This window comes from Canis lupus, chromosome 16, assembly GCF_011100685.1.
Source record: "Canis lupus familiaris isolate Mischka breed German Shepherd chromosome 16, alternate assembly UU_Cfam_GSD_1.0, whole genome shotgun sequence".
NCBI classification, from domain to species: domain Eukaryota; kingdom Metazoa; phylum Chordata; class Mammalia; order Carnivora; family Canidae; genus Canis; species Canis lupus.
Genome location: NC_049237.1, coordinates 56106814 through 56127866, shown reverse-complemented (window position 1 = coordinate 56127866; position 21053 = coordinate 56106814). Strand labels below are relative to the sequence as shown.

Genomic DNA, 21053 nt, shown 5'->3' with positions numbered 1-21053 from the left:
GCACAATGGAGGGGGTGTTGGTGCCACTAGAGCCCACATTGTTTAAGAGTCAACTGTATGGTCACATTCTGATGTACTTGGGGTTAAGACTTCACCTGAATTTTGTGGGGGGCATAATTGAAGCCATAAGAGGTGTGGGCAAAGGGAAGTCTTGGATGAGATTGAGGCCAGAGGGATAGTAGGGTGTCAGATGACTAGGACCTTGTGGAGTGTGATTCAGGAGAATGTATGTGGAAAAGGGGCAAAGGCAGAGGCAGGAGAGTGGTTGGAGGCTGCTGAATGATTCAGCCTAGAAGCGTTGCCTGCATCAGGGTGCAGTGACGCGGTCATAAAGAATGGTCAGATTCAGGATGCATTTTTGAAGGTAGTGCCAGACTAGATCTCCTGAGGATTTGGATGTGAGTTCGTAAAGAAGGGGAAGAATCAAGGATGACTGTGATGTGTTTGGCCCGAGGAATTAGAAAGATGGATTTGCTATTTCCTGAGATTGGGAAGGCTTCAGAAGGACCAGGTTTGGAGAAGAGATCATGAATTCCACTTGGATTGAATTCTGGGTGTTGATTAGGAACTCGTGAGGTGGAGCGTGGAGCCCTTGGCAGAGTTTGCAGATAAACATGTGGGAGACTTCTGTATACGGATGTTATTTAGCCATAATCTGGATGTGACCTCTTCTTGGTGAGTATAGACGGGGAATGGAAGTGTTCCAAGGTTGAGCACCCTAGTATTGGATGTTGAGGAGGAAAACCAGTCAGCATGGGATTCTAGAAGTCAGGTGAAGAAAGCTGTCAAGGAGGCGATAGTGATCAGCTCTGGCAAACAGGTTGAGCAAAGGCATGTCCAAGAGGTTACCGCTGGAATTAGCAATGTGGACTCTCTGGGATCTTGACCAGCAGTTTAGCAGATTAGTGGGAGCAAAGCTTGTTCAAGTAGCATTTGTGGTAAGCAGTGCATGGAGGGTACTGCAATGGGGGAAGAGAGAGCTGGGGCAGTACCTGGAGGGGGTTGTGGAGTGGAGAAGATTGTTTAAGACGGGAGAAATGACAGCATCTGTGCTGACAGAACTGGTCCAGTAGAGGGAAATTTTGCTAATGCAGAGGCAAGAGGAGACCTTTCCTCATGCTAGTGGCTTATTAAGGGGGCTGAGGGGCTAGACTCTAGCACATAAACTGATGGGTTATATCGGGTATATATAGGTTAATCTCATGTATCCTACAGGCTATGTAGGATGGGTTATGTGGGATCAAGGAGAGGAGGGAATGCAGAGTTTAGGGGACAGTTGCTGCTCAGTGAGTAGATGTGGCTTCAGGTCTTGAGGAAATTCCTTCCTGATGCTGCCTTCAGTGAGAGCAAGCAAGATTGTGATCTGAGAATGAGAGGCTTTGCAGGTTTGAAGAGAACAGCAACACTTGACGTAGTTGTCTAGGAACTTGGGAGAGGGGGTGGATCAGGGCAGGACTAACAGTTCACTTGAAGATGGTGATTTTAAGTTGAACATGAGGCCCTGAGGCCCTGAGCACCCAACGGGACAGGTGTTGATCTAGCAACCTACAAGCAGCAAGGAAGCAGAGTGTTGGTTTTAACTGGGGTTGGATTTTGCCACCATAAAGGGGGTTGCAAGGATATGGGGAACAAGGATAATGATACTGAGGTCTTTCTAGAATACATTTCAGTAGTTTTTAATTTGCTCAGAGAGATTTGTAACTGTCACTACTGTCTAATTTTTTTTTTAATATTCTATTTATTCATGAGAGAGAGAGAGAGAGGGAGGGACCCAGGCAAAGAGAGAAGCAGGCCCTATGCAGGGAGCCAGATGTTTGACTCCCGGGATCACACCCTGAGCCAAAGGTGGACGCTCAACTCCTGAGCCACCCAGGCATTCCACTACTGTCTAATTTAAGAACATTTTCATCACCCCAAAAGGAAGCTCTTTAGTCATTAGCGGTCACTGTGTTGCCCCAGCTCCTGGGAACCACAAATCTGCTTTTTGTATCTCCAAGTTCTCTATTCTTGAACATTTCACATAAATGGAATCCTACAGTATGTAGCCTTTTATATTGGGCTTCTTTCACTTAGAATATTGGTTTGAAGGTTCCTTCATGTTGTAGCTTGCATCAGTACTTCATTCATTTGAGTGGGTGAGAAATACTCCCTTGTATGAGTATACCACATTTTATTTATCTTTTTTTTGTTTGTTTATCTTTTGATCGCAGTTGATGGACATCCCGGTTATTTGTATTTTTGGCTATCATGGGTAATGCTGCTGTGAACATAGGTGTACAAAATTTTCTGTGAATACGTATTTCTAATTTTCTTGGATATCTATCTATCTAGGGATGGAACTCCTCCTGAGTCATGTAAAGTAAATACATAGTTGACCTTCCAACAAGGTGGGGGCTGAGGCAGCGACTCTTACACTGTTGAAAATCCCCATAAAACTTGAGTCTTCCAGAACTTGACTACTTAGTAGTCCACTGTTGGCTGGAAGCCTTACCGCTAACAAACAACACTATTTTGTATATGTTTTAGATGCTATATTTTTACAACAAAGTAAACTAGAGCAAAGAACTGGTAAGAAAATCAGAGAAAATAAATTTGCAGTTTTGTACTATAAAAATACTGTGTATAAGTGTGTCCATGTAGTTCAAACCCATATTGTTCAAAGGTCAGCTGTATACATGTAAGGATGGAATTGCTGTCATGTGGAAACTATATATTTTAGCTTTGTAAGGAACTGCCAAACTGTTTTTTTTTTTAATTGGCTATACCATTTTCCCTTTTCCAGCAGCAGTGTTTGAGGATTATTATCCCTCTTTATGATTATAGCTAGCATACTGAATGCGAAGTGGTGTCTCAGTATAGTTTTATTCACCTAGTTAGTGATGTTGAGCAGCCTTTCATGTTTTTATTGGCTATTTGTCTATCTTTCTTTGAGAAATGTCTGTTCAAGTACTTTGCTCAGTTTAAACTGTTGGGTTATTTTTATTATTGAGTTGTAAGAGTTCTTTATATATTCTAGATATAATATTCTTTTTTTAAAAAAATATTTATGTTTTAAAGATTTATTTATTTATTCATGAGACACACAGAGAGGCAGAGACACAGGCAGAGGGAGAAGCGGGTGCCTCGCAGGAGTCCAGTGTGGGACTCGATCCCGGATCCCGTGATCACAACCTGAGCTGAAGGCAGCTGCCCAACTGCTGAGCCACCCATGCATCCCTAAAAATGTTTTATGTATTTATTCATGAGAGACCCACAGACAGAGGCAAAGACATAGGCAGAGGGAGAAGCAGGCCCTGCGGGGACCTGATGCGGGACTCAATCCTAGGGCCCCAGGATCACAGCTTGAGCTAATGGCAGACGCTCAACTGCTGAGCCACCCAGGCATCCCTATAATATTCTTATTATATATATTATTTGCGAACATTTTCACTCTTTTGGTGAATTGTCTTTTCACTTTTTTTGGTAGTATCCTTTCAAGGAAAAATGTTTTTAACTTGGATTAAGTTCATTATATTTATTTTTTCTTTTGTTGCTTTTGCTTTAAATGTCACATCCAAGAAATCACTGCCTAATCTCAAGGCATGAAAATTTACACCTATGCTTCCGAGAGCTATAGTTTTATCTTTATATTTAAATCTATGGGGTTTTTTTGAGTTAATTTTTGTACAGGGCATAAGGTAGGGTTTCCCTGTCACTATTTGGCATGTGATTATCTAGGTGTTCCAGCACCATATTTGGGGAGACTGTTCTTTCCCCATAAAATTGTTTTAGTTCCTTCTTGAAAATCAGTTGACCATAGACACATAGGTTTATTTCTAAATTCTCTGTTCTGTTTCATCGACCTATAGATTTATAATTAATGCCAGTGCTACACAGTCTTGATCACTGTAGCTTTATAGTTATTTTTTTCTTAAATATTTGTTTAATTTTTTTAGAGAGTATGTACTTGTGGCGAGGAAGGGCAGAGGGGGAGGGAGAGAGAGTCCCAAGCAGGCTAGCACTGAGTGGGGAGCCCAGTGTGGGCTCATGACCCGAGATCAGACCCTGAGATCAGAACCTGAGCCAAAACCAAAAGTCTTGCTAACCTGACTGAGCCATCCAGGTGCCCGCCCCACTATGGTTTTAAAATTGAGAAGCGTGAGTCCTCCAGTTTTGTTTTTCTTTTTTCAAGATTGTTTTGACTATTCTGACTCCCATGCATTTCTATATGAATTATATAGGATTATATATTGTCAATTTCTTTAAAAAAAAAGCTGAGATTTGATACAGATTGTGTTGTGTCTGTAATTAGGGAAGTGTTATAAAATATGTAGTATTGCAATTCATGACCATTGGATGGGTTTTAAATTTTTTAGATCTTTAACTTCTTTCAGTGAGATTTGGTCATTTTCAGTATACAAGTCTTATACCTGCTAGGTTAAATTTACTCCTTTTTTTTTTTTTTTTTTTTTTGGTGCTATTATTAATGGAATTCCTTTCTTAATTTCATTTTTAGATTGTTCAATAGTTAACATATAGAAATACCACTGATTTTTCTATATTGATTTTGTTATCCTGCAAGTTTGCTGTACTTATTTATTAGCTCTATGTGTTTTTGTGATTTCGGTAAGATTTTTCTATATACACTGTTGTGTAATATGTGTGTAGACATAGCTGTTACTTCTTTCTTTCCAGACTGAATGCCTTTTATTTCTTTTTCTTGTGTAATTGTCCTGACTACAACCTGTAGCACAGTGTTTAATAAAAGTGGTAATAATTTATCCTCGTCTTTTTCGTTTTCTTAGGAGACAAGCTTTCTGTATTTCACTCCTCTGTTAGCTGTGGATTTTTTGTAGATGCTCTTTTTCGGGTTGAAGTTTCCTAGTTTTTTGTTTGGATTCGTTTGTTTTTATCATTAAAAGGTGTTGGATTTTGTCAAGTGTTCTTTCTGCATCTATTGAGATACTCGTTTTTTTTTTATTATATGAAGTTTGTATTAGGTTTATGGATTTCATATGGACCAACCTTGCATTCCTAGCAGAAATCTTGATCGATCATATTGTAAATACTTTTTTTCCCCCTAAATTATCAGGTCAGTGTGCTAGTACTTTGTTTTTACTTTTAATTTTTGCATCTGTATTCACAGGGGATATCGGTCTATAGTTGTCTTATAATGACTTTTCCTGATTTTGGTGTCAGGGCAACACTGGTATCATAGAATGAGTTGGGATCGTGCATGTTCTTCGGTTGTTTTGTTTTGTTTTTTGGAGAGAGAGAAAGAGCATGCATGTGCCTGTGCTCATTCTCAAGTGGGAGGGAGAGGCTAAGGGAGAAAGAGAATCTTAAAAGCAGGCTTCATGCTCTGTGCAGAGCCTATTGCAGAGCTTGATCTCAAGACACTGAGATCATGACCTGAACTGAAACCAGGAGTTGGACACTGAAATGATGGAGCCATCTGGGTGTTCCTGTTCTGTTTTTTGAAGAGTTTGTAAGTATGATTGTTAATTCTTTAAGCATTTGGTGAAATTCCCAGGAAGCATCTGGTCTTGGGCTTGCTTTTGTGGAAAGGATTTGGTTTACTAATTCAATCTCTTGCTATAGGTTGCTTCAATTTTATGCTTTTTCTTGAGTTTGAATAGTTTATCTTTCTAGGGTTTTTTCATTTCACCTAGGTTATGTAATTTGTTGGTATACGTGCTTGTAGAATTTTTGTTATGATCCTTTTTAGTTTTATAAGGTCAGTAGTGATAGTAATTCATTCCTGATTTTAGTAATCTTCTTTTGTCTTGATTAGTCTAACCAAAAAGATTTGTTGATTTTATTATCTTTTCAAGAAACCTACTTTTGGTTTTGTTGATTTTTCTCTATTTTTCTATTCTTTCTTTTCACTCTATAATCTTCATATTTTCTTCTGCTTACTTTGGGTTTACTCTTTCTCTAATATCCTTAGGTAGAAGATTAGATTCTTGATTTGAAATCTTTCCTTTTTTTTAATATAAGGGTTTGTAGTTAAAAATTTACTTCCAACTGCTTTAGCTGCATCTCATAAAATTTGGTATGTTGTGTTTTTGTTTTCATTTATTTCAAAGTATTTTCTGCTTTCTCTTGTGATTTTGACCCATTTGTTATTTAGAAGATTCTTATTTAAATTCTATGTATTTGTGAGTTTTCCAAACTTCATTCTGTTTTTGATAACTTATTTCATTCCGCTGTATCATAAAACATATTTTGTATTATTTCAGTCCTTTTAAAATAATTGAGACTTGTTTTACTCCCTAATATTTGATTTCTCCAGGAGAATATTGAATATGCACTTGAGAAGAATGTGTGTTCTGTTGCATGGATGGAATGTTCTATTTACAGGTATCTGTTAGATCTAGTTGGTTTGTACTGCTTTTTAAGTATTCTTTTTTCTTAAAGATTTATTTATTTATTTTAGAGAGCAGGAACGCATGTGGAGGTGGGAGGGGCAAAGGAGAGGGAGAGAATCTCCAGCAGACTCCCTGATGAGTATGGAGCCTAACACAGGGCTTGAACTCAGGACCCTGAACTCATGACCTGACCCAAAATCAAGTGACAGAAGCTTAACCAACTGAGCCACTCAGATGTTTCTGGTTAGCCTTTCTTTTTAACAAATTATTTTAGTTTTTTGTTGTCTGAAAATGTTCTTATTCCATCATTACTTGTGAATGATATTTTCCATGGGTATGCAATTCCAAATTGACAGTGTTTGTTTATTTTTCTTTCCAACTGCCTGAAAGTTTTTCCTGTAGTCTTTTGTCTTCTGGTGTCTCTTGAGAACCCGGTAGTCATTCACATCATTTCTCTGTTGTAAGTACTGTGACTTTTTTCTCTGACTTCTTTCCAGTTTTTTCCCTTGTTTTGGTTTTTAGAAGTTTAACTTGTGTAGGTGTGGTGCTTTTTGATTGATTTTGGGTAGATTTCATTGAGTTTTTTGAATGCACAAGGTTATATATTTTTTTCTAAAAATATGATTAGTTTCTGGTTTCTTCAAATACGTTTTCTGTCCCATTACCTCTTTTTTTTTTTTTTTTTTTTTTTTTTTGCTTTTTTTCTAATTAGCTGCTGACAGGATTGGCAAAGTTTTTCTGTAAAAGGACAGATAGTAAATACAGGCATATGTTGGACATATTTTGGGATTGGCTTGAGACTTCTGCAATAAAGCAAATATCACAATAAAGTGAAGTTTTTGGTTTGCCAGTACATATAAGTTACATTTACATTGTACTATAGTCCATTAACGTGCAATAACATTGTTTAAAAAACATACATACCTTAATTTAAAAAATACTTTATTGCTGAGAAGATGGTAATTATCTGAGCTTTCAGCTGGTCTTAATGTTTTTGCTAGTGGAAGGTCGTGCCTCAGTGTTGATGGTTGCTGACTAATCAGGGTGGTGGTTGCTTAAGTTGGGATGGCTGTGGCAGTTTCTTAAAATAAGAACATTGAGATTTGCCACATTGATTGAGTTTTCCTTTCACAAACGGTTTGGTTTATCTGTAGCATTCAATGCTGTTTTATAGCATTTTATCTCCAGTAGAATGTCTTTCAAATTGGAGTAGAACTTCTTTCATATTTCAAACTCCTTTCAAATTCCTCTCAAACCCTATTAGTGGTTTACTAACTAAGTTTATGTAATGCTCTAAATCCTCGGATGTCGTTTCAACAGTCTTCACAGCACCTTCACCACAATTAGATTCCATCTCAAGAAACCACTTTCTTTGCTCATCCACAAGAAGCAGCTCCTTATCTGTTCAAGTTTGATCATGAGAGCACAGCAGTGCAGTCCCATCTTCAGGATCCACTTCTGATTATTCTCGTTCTCTGGCTCCTTCCACCCCATGGACAGTGACTTCCTCCATGAAGTCTTGAACCCTCAGAGTCATCCATGAGGGCTGGAATCCACTACTTCCAAATTCCTGTTTGTGTTGGTATCCTGACCCCCTTCCTATGAATCACAAATGTTCTTAACAGCATCAAGAATGGTGAATCTTTTCTGGATAGTTTTCAGTTTATCTTTTGCCCAGATCCATGAGAGGAATCACCATCTGTGACACCTATTGACTTACAAAATGCATTTCTTTAGTCATAAGACTTGAAAGTTGAGATGATTCCTTGATCCACGGGCTGCAGGGATGGATGCTGCATTAGCGGACATGAAAACCACGTTAATGTCATTGTCCGTCTCCCTCAGAGCCCTTGGGTGACCAGGTGCACGGTCAGTGAGCAGCGGTATTTTGAAAGAAATCCTTTTCTCGGAGCATTTGATCTCAGCAGTGGGTTTCGTACTCAGTGAAGTGCGTTGTAAGCAGATGTCCCGTCACCCAGGCCGTGTTGTTCCATGTATGGGGCGCGGGCAGAGTAGATGTGGCATCATTCCGAAGGGCCCTAGGACGTTCAGAATGGTGGGTGGGCCCTGGCTCCCATCTGCAGGCCCAGCTGCGCGAGCCCCTCGCAGGAGAGTCCGCACCTGTTCTTTGCAGCTTTGAAGCCAGGCTCTGACTTCTGTCCGGCTGTGAAAGTCCCAGATGGCATCTTCTTCCAACAGAAGGCTGTGGGGTCTACACTGAAGATCTGGGCTTGAGTGTAGCCACCACCTTCCTGAACTCTTGAGTCGGGTCTTCTGGAGGACCTGCTGCAGCTTCTCCATCAGCCCCTGCTGCTTCACCTGTGCTTTCACATGGTGGAGAAGGCTTCTTCCCTCCAACCCGCTAACCAGCCTCTGCTGCTTCAGAGGTTTCTTACAGCCTCCTGCCCTCTCCCAGCCATCCTAGAACCGAACAGAGTTAGGGCCTTGCTCTGGGTCAGGCTTTGGCTTAAGAGAATGTTGTGGCTGATTTGATCCTCTGTCCAGACCACCGAGTCGTTCTCTGTGTCAGTGATAAGGCTGCTTCCCTTTCTTATCATTTGTGTGTTCACTGGCCCTTTTATTTTCCTTCAAGAACTTTTCCTTTGCATTCATGGCTTAACTGGTGTAGTTTTTTTACTTGTTCTGGCTTCTTACATCGGTGTGGTTCGTGAAACCCCAGAATAATGACAGTAGTAACATTAAAGATCAGTGATCACAGATCACCATAAAAATATAATAATGAAAAAGTTTGAAATATTGGGAGTATTACCAAAATGAGACATTAAGTGAACAGATAAAGTTGGGAAAATAGTGCTGATGGACTTGCTTTGTGTGGGGTTTCCACAAACCTAGTTCATAAAGCACAGGAAGTACAAATATGCAAAGTACAGTAAGATGAGGTATGCCTTTATTTTAGGCTTTGGGAGCCATATGGTCTTTATTTAACTACTCGGCTCCTGTAGTGTGAAAGGAGCCTCTAGAGAAGCAGCAGACAAACGGGAGGTGGCTGTGTTGCAGTAAAAGTTTATTTTAAAACCAGGTGGGGGATCCCTGGGTGGCGCAGCGGTTTAGCGCCTGCCTTTGGCCCAGGGCGCGATCCTGGAGACCCGGGATCAAATCCCACGTTGGGCTCCTGGTGCATGGAGCCTGCTTCTCCCTCTGCCTGTGTCTCTGCCTCCCTCTCTCTCTCTCTCTCTCTCTCTCTCTGTGACTATAATAAATAAATTTTAAAAAATTAAAAAAATTAAAAAATAAAAAAAATAAAACTAGGTGGTAGGCACCTGAGTGGCTCAGCAAGTGAGCATCTGCCTTTGGCTCAGGGTGTGATCTCGGGGTCCTGGGATCGAGTCCTGCATCAGGCTCCCTGCAGGGAGCCTGCTTCTCCCTCTTCTGTGTCTAGGCTTCTCTATCTCTCATGAATAAATAAATAAAATCTTTTTTAAAAAAACAAAAACAGGTAGTGAGCCAGGGTGACCTGTGGGCCATAATTGCAAAAAGTATTACATAATTGTAATGCTGTCTTTGAAACATCCCTACTTGTCCCTGATGCCCTAGTTTTTGTTAATTACTTTTCAGTTATTTTTTTCCTTCACATTGATCCTTATTCAAGTTAATTGACTCTTCATCAACTTTTTTCTGTCATTAAGTACATTTAGTAAATTTTTGGCACATGTATTTTACATCTCTGGCATTTGCACCTGGCTCTTTATGTATGTTTTGCTTTTCCTGTCTTTCCTTATGTGTGTTTTCCGTTCTCTTGCAGAGTACAGTGACAGTAGATCCTTCAGTCCCTTGTCTCATAAATCCAGCATTTCAGGGTTGGCATCTGTTGTTTTATCTTAGGGATGTGTCACATTTTCTGGCTTTTAATGTGACCTTTTAACTTAGAGTTTTGTTTTGGACACTGTAAATGTTAGACTCTGCAATCTTTTATACTGCTCTGAAGAGTGTTGACTTGACTTTGTTTTAGCAAGCACTTAACTTGTTTAGCATTAAAATGCAGACCTGTGGTGGGCATTTGCTTTGATTCTCCGAGTTCTTCAAGCCTTGGTGATGCTAGCCATACAGGAGATGAACTGCTAGTCCTCTGCCCTGAGATTAACCAGGCTGATGTCAGTTTTCCTGAGGTACATGTAGGTCAGGGGTCAGCCAGGGAGGTGGGCTTTTATGCTCAGAACCTGAGGTTCCTCTTCCCTGGCTTGTGTCCTGGGTCCTTGCCTCATTCTCTGGTAATCCTACTTGCCGGGGGATTCCCCGAGTTCCTTGGCCAGAAAGACGGCAAGTCCTTCTGTTGGAGGTTGAGCTGCCCATCACCACCACTCCCACAGACTGCTTTACCGCAGGGTAAAGACCCAGAACATGTGGTAAAGCCACAGATTATTTGCTTCCTTTTAAAATAGTCTTTTGTTTGTTTGCTTCCAAAGCCTCTTTAAAAATCTTCAGAAAGTGTTTGATGACTTGTGCATTTGCAGGAGATTGGGTTTTAAGGACTAAACACAAGTGGAACCTAGTGGTGTTTGTTGGGGTTAAGCATCTGAGACTAGTCTAATTCTTTTCCTCTTGTAAGTTATTTGATCTTTCTTCCCTGGGGACCTAAGATTCTTTTTTTTCCCCTCCTTTAAAATATAGTTGTTTTCTCTTGTAAATTGATCCAGTAGATTCCAGTTCTAGGTTGGCCTTTTCAAGAGATTCAGGTCTTCCTATTTCTGGAAAATGTTCTTATAGTTTTAAATATGACTTTGTTTTACTGTTTTGCTTTTCTTCTTCAAGGGCTTCAATTATATGTATATTGGTTCCCCTTTACTTTTAATTTCAACCGTTTTGACCTTTTTACTTCTTTCTGAATGCTATTTTTATTCCCCTTCTCCCCCTGCCCCTCAACGTTCTTCAGTATTTTTTATTAAGTTTTCATTTGAAGCTGTTTCTTCTTTGGCATATTATAGTTAAATGTTCGCTTTTTTTTTTTTTTTAAGATTTCATTTATTCATTCATTCGAAACACAGAAATACAGAGGCAGAGACACAGGCAAAGAGAGAAGCAGGCTCCATGCAGGGAGCCCGATGTGGGACTTGATCCTGGGTCTCCAAGATCACACCCTGGGCTGAAGGTGGCGCTAAACCACTGGGCCACCCGGGCTGCCCCCCTAAGTGTTCACTTCTGATATGATTTTGTCTTGTCTTCTTTTGGCTGAGTTTAACCAACTGTTGTTTAATATTTTCCTGTTTTGATGTTCTTAGTTTTTATACTTCTGACTTAAGAAATATTTCACATATACAGATGGATGGATATAGTTCCCCAAATATGTATTTGACAGTATTTGATTTATTTATTTATTTTTTATCAGACAAACTAGATTTTATTTATTTTATTTTTATAATAAATTTATTTTTTATTGGTGTTCAATTTGCCAACATACAGAATAACACCCAGTGCTCATCCCGTCAAGTGCCCCAGTCAGTGCCCGTCACCCAGTCACCCCCACCCCCGCCCTAGTTCGTTTCCCAGAGTTAGGAGCCTCTTATGTTCTGTCTCCCTTTCTGATATTTCCCACACATTTCTTCTCCCTTCCCTTCTATTCCCTTTCACTATTATTTATATTCCCCAAATGAATGAGAACATATAATGTTTGTCCTTCTCCGATTGACTTACTTCACTCAGCATAATACCCTCCAGTTCCATCCACATCGAAGCAAATGGTGGGTATTTGTCATTTCTAATGGCTGAGGAATATTCCATTGTATACAGAGACCACAGCTTCTTTATCCATCATCTGTCAATGGACACCAAAGCTCCTTCCACAGTGTGGCTATTGTGGACATTGCTGCTAGAATCATCGGGGTGCAGGTGTCCTGGAGTTTCATTACATCTGTATCTTTGGGGCAGTATTTGATTTAGACGTGACATTTGTGTTACATTTTTCAGCTCTGTTTTTATTTTTGACAGCAGGGGGATTTTCATCAGTTGAAATGGTTTGATTTGCATTTTCTTTTCCAGTTTTTTTATGGATGTGGTCTGCTTTGTTCTGTTTTATTTTACAGGCAAGTTTCCTAATATCCAAGTGCTGTTCTGCTCTCCACATAGTTCCTTTTGTGGATGATGTTGATGGTGAGGGGGAAGTGTTTGCCTTTTGTTTCCGTAGGATCCCTGAATATTTTCCTCTTGGTTGCTCCACTGCTCACTGTCTCAGGGTTATGACTCTTTTTCAGTACAGTTGATTACCTCTCCTCAGAGCCTGTCACTTCTGGGCCTCTTCCCTCTATCAGGTACTGTGAACCACTCCTGCTCTGTATTTCAGCATTTAATGCCAACTTACTCTTTTTCAGAATTATTCTACATGTGCTGCTTCTGATGCTCCAGGCCCCTCCACTCTCTCTGTGGAGTAATAAGCCCTTTCCTCCCCGCTTTCTGCATCCACAGACTTGCTGTTATTTTGAAACTTGGGTTATTTTTCTACGTAATACATCTTTTGAAGTTTTGGTGAAAACGTAGGTCATGTGTGTCCTTCACTTTGATTTTTTAAAATGTTGTCTTTTTATGGGAGATTGTGGGGGAGGAATCAATATCAGGCAGCTCCCTCATCTCATTGTGCAATCCATTAAAATGGCCTATTGATTGTATCTCAGAATAGATGTTGTGGATCTTTGTCTCTAAGTGTCCCCCTTAGTCCAGACAACTATCATCTTGACACATTACTCTATTGCCTCCTGCCCGTCCCTTTCGTTTCACCCCTCGTACGTTAGCAAGTGCAACACTTCTAACATGTAAATCAGTTATATTGTTCCTGCTGAGATAGAATGGCTCAGAATTGCACGGTCCCAAGCAGAAACAGTGAACTGTGGCTGGTGGGCCAAATGCAGCCCACCAACCTGTTTTTTTCTACGGCCCTTGAGCTAACAGTGGTTTTTGCGGTTTTAAAAGTTTGGGGAGAAAATCAAGAGTATTTCCTAACACATGAAAATGATGTAAAATCCAAATCTCAGTGTCCATAAGTAAAATTTTCCTGGAACACAGCCATGCACATTTGATTATGTGTTGTGAATAGCTGCTCTTGCACATACTCTGGAATTGAGTAGCATCACAGAGACCATATGGCCCACAGAACAGTCCTCCTGGTGGTTTGGTCTCAACTCCTTTCCTTTTTGTGCTATTAGAACTTTTGTTCATTTGTCTTTTTTAAATTAAAATTTATTTATTTTTTCATCATGATAAGTGTACTCTTTAATCCCCATCACTTATTTCCCACATCCGCCACCCACCTCCCCTCTGGTGACCATCACTCAGTGTGTTCTCTACGGTTAAGAGCCTGTTTCTTGATTTCTCTCTCTTTCTCTTCTGTTTTTATTGCTTATTCTCTTTTTTCCACATATGAGTGAAATCATATGATATTTGTCTTTCTCAGACTTATTTCACTTAATATAATACTCTTTAGCTCCATCCATGCATTGCAAATGGCAAGATTTTGTTCTCTTTTTCTGGCTGAATAATATTCCATTGTGTATATACACCACATCTCCTTTATCCATTCATCTATTAGTGGACACTTGGGCTGCTTTCATAGTTTGGGTGTTGTAGATAATACTGCAGTAAACATAGGATAAACATATCCCTTTGAATTAGTATTTTTGAATTTTCTGAGTATACACCCTACAGTGTGATTCATTTGTCTATCTGTTTGCCTGCCTGCTTACCTAATCATGCATTTTGGTCTTTCCATTATATATGAACTCTGTAGGTGCAGTCCTCATGTTTATCTTGTTTTATGGTTGTGTTTCCACTAAGTATCTAGCACATGTCCTGGCTCATTGTAGGTACTCAATAAGTATTGTCCTGTCAACTAATGAACAGAGGAGGTTTTACTTACATTAAATCTAGAGATACCGAGAAAATTTATTGGGGAAGTGATGGTGAGCTACCAGGAAATGGTCATATTAGAATGTGGGCAAGGGGAGTGTTCAGAAAACAGACCTTTCCTCAAAGCCTGCAGTTAGTGGAGATGCTTGGGTGGAAATGCAATCTGACAGGCATCCTTGTCCTGGAAAGAGGTGAGGCCTCTCAGCTGTGGATCCTGACGGGGAGTTCTCAGTTTCTTCCCTGAGAGTCCTGCCATCTTGCTTTCCTTGGTAGTTTGTCCTCTAATTCCCCTTTCTGCTTTATCTCCTCTCTCTTATTGCTCCTGCTGAGCCCTTGTTTCTTAAGGGGAGCATGGAAACTCCAAAATAATTTTTATTACCCAAAGGTAATCACGTTAAGTCCCTTTAAAATGAACTTAATCCTATTTTTAATACAAATTCTTTTTTTATTGTTTGTTGTAATGCATTCAGACTTTAATTATTCTATAGAACTAATTACGGATTTTGTATTTTCTTTTGCTATCTTGAAGACAGACTTCCTTTGAAATTGAGTGTGTTTAGATTAAAATGTGTGTATATTTTTAATATGAAAAGTCCCCACCTACCTCTTGCCTTATCTCCCCTCCCCTCATATGGGAGACCGACTCCTGAGAATTTGGAATATAGTTTCAGACATTCTACTAAACACATAAAAAATGCGTACTTAAACATTTATATGCCCATATTTATATGTGCATCCGTGGAAATATGTAGGTTTTATTTTTTTAATGGAATGCACGTAAACTTTTTTGGTTAACATTAGAGAACATACTCCAATGTTTGTACGTAGTGATCTCATTTTTTACAACATATGCAGTCTTTTATAAGAGATATCAAGTGATTTGTGTAACTGATCTATTAATGAATACGAAGTTCTCTACTTCTTTCTCTTTCTAGTCAGAAATAGTACAACACTGAATGTCTGTGTGTGCATCACTTCTTGCAGATGTGTAAGTTTTTCATAGGTTTAGATTCCACAAGTCAATTTTTCAGTTCAGAGGGCTCACCTACTTACATTTATGATACATACTGTCCTAATGCCTTCCAGAAAGAGTGCTCTAAATTCCCTTCTAGCAGTGTAAGAGAATACTTGTTTCCCATAACTGTTACTCATACTGCAAATTGTCAGTCTTTTTAAATCTTTCCTACTTTGTCGATGAAAAAAAATGAAATTTATTTCATTTGCGTTTCCTTGATTTTTAGTGAGCTTGGACGTTTTTCAACAGAACTTAGAGGTAATGGCTGAACTGACCATTATTTTATATGTCACGTTTATTCTTCATTTACGGCCTGTGCAGGCTATAGCTTGTTTCCCACTAAAATTGTGGACAGTAAGTATGTAAGGTCACTAGGTGTCACTAGAATCCCGTTTTGTTGAGCTCTTTCTGGGCGTGTTTTTTCTGAGGGCATATTGCTGTGAAACAGCAACTGATAAATTCTGACGGTTCCTTTGAACATTAGACAATTTTATATTGAAGAAGAAGTAAAGGCAAAAGGAATAAAGGTCAACTTGGCTGCCACCCCTCCGTTCTGTTGAGGATGGCTGACCTAGTGGATAAGTTGGAAACACAGTTCACAGCATTTGTGTTTGTCTGCCCGAGAGCGGGTCATTGCCAGACGCCCCACCACCGCTGCATCTCATGCCTCCTACAGACAAGCCCATTTTCTTGCATGACCCACGCGGCCACTCACGTTAGGAGGTCCACGCAGACGCACCCCCGCCGTTGAGTTCTGAGTCTGCCGTGGTCTCACCCGCTGCTGGAGTCTTGCTCCGCACAGCGCCCGGCTCCCAGCCCCCTGCAGACATGCCCTCTGCATCCGGGCGGCCTGTCTCCTGGTCCCTCACTTGGGCCGTGCCTCCGTCTTTCTTCGGCTTTTGTCCTTTTAATGTTGTGGAAGATGGTGAGTTGTGCTGTGCGTTGTCCCTCAGTTTGGGATCACCTGGTGTTTCCTAGTGGGGTTATCTGAGTCCTGCATCTCTTGCAGGAAGGCCCAAGAAGCTGAGATGGGTTTTTCTTCATGCTCCCTCCCAGTGTGTGGTGGTGCTGGTGGTGCTGGTGGTGCTGGTGGTGGTCACGGTTGTGCCTGCCAGGCTGCCGCACCGGGGGCGGGGATATGTTCCCCCCCATACCACATTTAGTGTGGCATTTGAGGGGAGGTACTTTCAACTATGTCACTGACTGTCCTCATCACTGTGTGTGTGAGCATGTGTCTTCCTGCTTTATTCACTGGATTATAATCCATTACTGTCTTCATTTCTTTTAAGGTTTAGATTGTCTTTGATTGCCCAGGGTCACCCATCCAAGATGACTTCTGTGTTGTTTTACCTATTTCCCATGATTCTCTGACAACCATTTAATCCTAACTCTGCTTGTACCTTCTCCGTCCCAGCCCTGGATTCAGCCATTTCTCCAGGGAAGCCTGGTTCCTTATACTAGAAATGGTGTTTTGAACCCATCATCTGGGTGCTACCGTGCCCTGCCGCACCCCGTGTGTGGACAGAGATCGCGATACCCGTGCGTACTGTGCCCGTGTAGTTATAGCTCCGTGTGTAGTGAACCAGGTTCCCACTGATACCTGCAGCATCACTCCCAAACCAGGGGTTCATTCTGGTCCTCATATTCTTCTCCCCAGTGTTTGTAGTTCTCTTCTCCGACTGTGAGGACCCGGGCTCCTGTTATCCTTGTTAGCAGGGCAGTTAATTGAGTAGGTAGGTGACCAGTCTCTTCAGGGCAGTGCCCTTCCCTGTACAGATGTCCTCTTCACCCGGCCTGGCCCCCACAGGTGGGAACCCACAGACTGGGCCATCCCCCCCACGGATGCCCCGTTGGCAGGCTCTGAAGCCCCCAGTGGAGAAGCGCTCCCCGTGCATCTACAAACCTTGCAGGTGTCTGCCCTTGCCTCGCCTGTGTGGCTCTAGGACAGGATTGTCAGGTGGGAGGGAAGGCTGGAGGGCAGACTTCTTACCTTATGTTGAGAGCACATGCTCTAGAGGGGCTGCTGGAGTGGTGGGAATGGGCTCACAGAGCTCAGAATTATCCTTAAACGTTTAAAGTTTTAAACCTTTTCGTGTCGTTAAAAGCTTGTGTGTTAGTAAGACAGGTGTTCTTAAGAACCTGCCAGTTAGGTTTTTCTGTTTGTGGCAGACTTTCAGTGTTCCCCTTTTGGTTAAAAACAAAGCAAAGCAAAGCAACACCCAAATTTATCTACTGTTACCAATTAAAACATCAACTCGAAGAAAAGACGTTTTTTCCTGTCAGTGTAGGTTTACTGAGAAGATACGACCTAACATTCATGAGTGGCTCCGTAAATAATATCAGAGTAACGGGTTTCTTGTAGCTTTAGAGCAGTCGTTCTCAAATCATGGCTCAGGGACTTCTGTGGGTCAGGGGTCAGTTGTGTTGACACGTATTGATTTTTATTCTTGTTTTTAAGTGAATTAATTACATATTTTAAGAACTCAGTTTTGTTACGAAAAATATCCTTAAGTCTAACTCACATTAAAAAAACCTTTAAGGTCTTTGAATTTTTTAAAAGTGAGAGAGAATTTGAGTCCAGAATACTGCGTCACCAGTCGTTTTGTGTCCATGGCCCCTGACTGAGCCCCACGGTGCCTGCGGGTTTGCTCTGTGCCAGGCGAAAGGGCGCATCGTCCCTCTCCCTTCCTCATCCCCTGAGGGAGGCCCTCCATGTTCTATTGTTCGGTTTTACTGTTGAAAGGGATTTCTTCCCCCGCAGGTCAGAGCTTTTGAAGACGCAGGGAGTGAAGGCGACGCGGAGTGGGCTGTGGACACTGGGTGTGTTTGGCACAACCGCCAGCCTCTGTCCTGGGGGGGGGGGGAGCAGGCGCGCAGTGGGAAGTGCCACCATTCCTTAGCTCCCCGGGGAGAAGGAGCTCTCTGGAGTGGAGCCCAGGCCGGCTTCCCAGAGGGGAGGATGACACATGCTGCCTTGTCCCCTGTTGGCTCTGAAGGAGCAGCAGTTGAAGATCAAGTTCAGGGCATCTCTTGAAACACTTCCCTGCGTGACCACTAGATGGGAGGATAGTGTTCTCTTACATTTCTGAAGGAAAGCAAAAAGCCACCCCGTGAGCTTTGTGTTGTTGTTGTTGTTTATTAAGTAGATTTTGATTGAGTGCCTGATAAATAGGGGTTTTAGTGAAGTGTCTGTGCAGCGTTTCAGTGGGCAGGTGGACTCACGAGTTGTTTGCATGCACGGAATGACATCACCAGTCAGGGGCCCTTTGTTGTGAGAGGTGGATTCAGGAAGCGTGTCTGCGTCTTTCCACCGTACCCAGTCACAGATAAATTGTTGGGACACTCCTCGCCATTAAGGAGAAGCTGTCTTCCACAACCACGTCGCCTGGGTCAGGCACACATTTTACCCAGCTGAATCAAGCCTTTCCCCCAACTACTGACTAGTACAGGATACTTACGAGTTTTGTGAACTTGGGCAAACGATGTCCCGTGAGCCTCGGCGTCTTCAGTTGTCAGATGTGAGCAGATGATGCGACAGTACTTATCTGCCGGGATTGGTGTGAGGTTCTTGTGAGCTGGCTGAGCTTTAAGGTCTCCTGATTGTGACTTAAATATCATGGATGTGATGGTGCAGTTATTCTTTTCTTCCAAGACCTATGTCAGGGTGCTTCCCGGCCACACCCATGTGCTGTTTCGTTGCCTAGAACAGTGGGAAATAGGTGACATTTCATGTGAGTAAGAAGCAGCCAGTAGGCCCTGCTCAGGGTACACATGGGCATTAGCAGACCTTTGTTTAAAAAGAAGCATTCCTGCGAAGTATTTCTCTCCTCGTTCTCTTCATTAGTGATGCCTGATTCTCACTTCTTTCATTAGATCCATTATTCCGCCTACCTCGTTCGTGGCTGGCTTTCTGCAGGCTTAGCTGATTACTTTGTTAAAAAAAAAACCAACCTTACACAAATAATATTTATATAAAATGAAGTGTACCCCTTTGAAGTGTCCACGCACTGAGTTTTGACAAATGTGCACACCCATGTTACCACCACTATCACAGTCAAAATATTGCGAACATTTTCATCATCCCAAGAAGTTCCCTTGTATCCCTCTGCAGTCACCTTCCCTGCTCCAAGGCCCTTGTACCTTTTACAGGGTCACACTGCAGGGCTGCCTGGTTTCTGGCACTGCAGCGTAGCTTTACTTATTCCAGGGTTTTATATAAAGGAAATCATCTAGTATGTGTTATTTTGTGCCTGGCTTCTTTTGTTCAACATCATATTTTTGAGACATTTATCTTTGTTGTTATATGTATCAATATTTTAATTTTTTTAATAGCTGAGTAAGATTCTATTATATGGATATACCACAGTTTCTCTACCCAGTCACCTGTTAATGGACGTTTGGATAGTTTTTGGTTTTTGGTTATTATGACTAAAGTTGCAGTGGATAATCATGCTTGTGTCCTTGTATGTTTTCATCACTCTTGGGCCGTTACCCAGACTGCTTTTCATTCCTACCAGCAGTACATGAATGTTCCATTTGCTTCACGTTTTCACCAACACTTGGGATTTATCAGTCTTTAATTGTAGCCATGCTAGTGGATATGTAGTAGTATATCGTGTGTTTATTTTTTTGTAGCAGTTTTTTGGAATATAATTCACCCATCAAAAGTGTACAGTTTGGTGATTTTGTTTTTGTTTTTGTTTTTGTTGTGTTTTAAAAATTTATTTATTTGGGAGAGAGCATGCACGTGCATGTCTGTGAGTTTGGGGAGGGACAGAGGGAAAGAATCTCAAGCAGACTCCCTGATAAGCCTGGAGCCCTACGTGGGGCTGGATCTCACAACCCTGAGATCATGACCTAAGCTGAAATCAGGAGTCTGATGCTAAACCGACTGAGCCAGCAGGTGCCCTTTGTTATTGTTTTTGAGTAAACTCTGTATCCAACATGGGGCTTGAACTCACGACCTTGAGATCAAGAGTCACATGCTCTACTGAGTAGCCAGGTACCCCTACAATTCAGTGTTTTTTAATATATTCACAAAGTTTTGCAGCCACCAACACAATTTAAAACATTCTCATCACCCTCGACTGCAACCTTGTACCCTTTACACTACCCTCCAATCCCACGGTGCAGGGCAAATACTAATCAGTCTCTGGCTCCATAGGTTTGCCGCTTCTGAACATGTCATTGAAGTGGAATCAGACAATTTGTGGTCTTTGTGCCTGGCTTCTTTCTCTTAAAATAATATTGTCAAGATTCCTCCATGTTTGTAGCATGTATCAGAGTTTTGCTTCATTTTTTATTATCAAATAACATTCCATTGTAGGGCTGTAGCACATATATCCATATCATGTATGATTCATAAGTATTTTCTCTCATTGTGTCTGTTATTTTTATACGCCCTTTACAGTTTCCTTTGAAATAAATGGTTCTGATCTTTGTGAGGTCCAATTTATTTTTTGTTTCTTGTGCTTTTGATGTCATTTAAGGAACCATTGGCAAATCGGAGATCAGAAATATTTACTTCTATATTTTCTAAGAATTTTATAGTTTTAGTTCAGACAACTTAGGTCTTTGATCCATCTGGGTTAGTTTCTGTGCATGGTGTGAGGTAGGGGTATGATTTCATCCTTTTTTTGCGTGGGTATCCGCTTGTTCAAGCACCATTTGTTGAAAAGATGATTCTTTGCTATTGATTTTGGTCCCTAATTTTGACAAGACTCAAAATCCATTAACCAAGGATGCCTGGATGGTTCAGTCGGCAGTTGATTGAAATGATTCTGGCTCAGGTTGTGGTCTTGGGATCCTGAGCCCTGCATCAGGCTCTGCACTCAACA

The 21053-nt window shown here is 41.2% G+C and overlaps 1 protein-coding gene across 1 annotated transcript in view; it reads left to right on the top strand.

Moving 5' to 3' along the window:
* Window positions 1-21053, top strand: part of MCPH1 (microcephalin 1) — a 233188-nt gene that overhangs the window by 10901 nt on the left and 201234 nt on the right.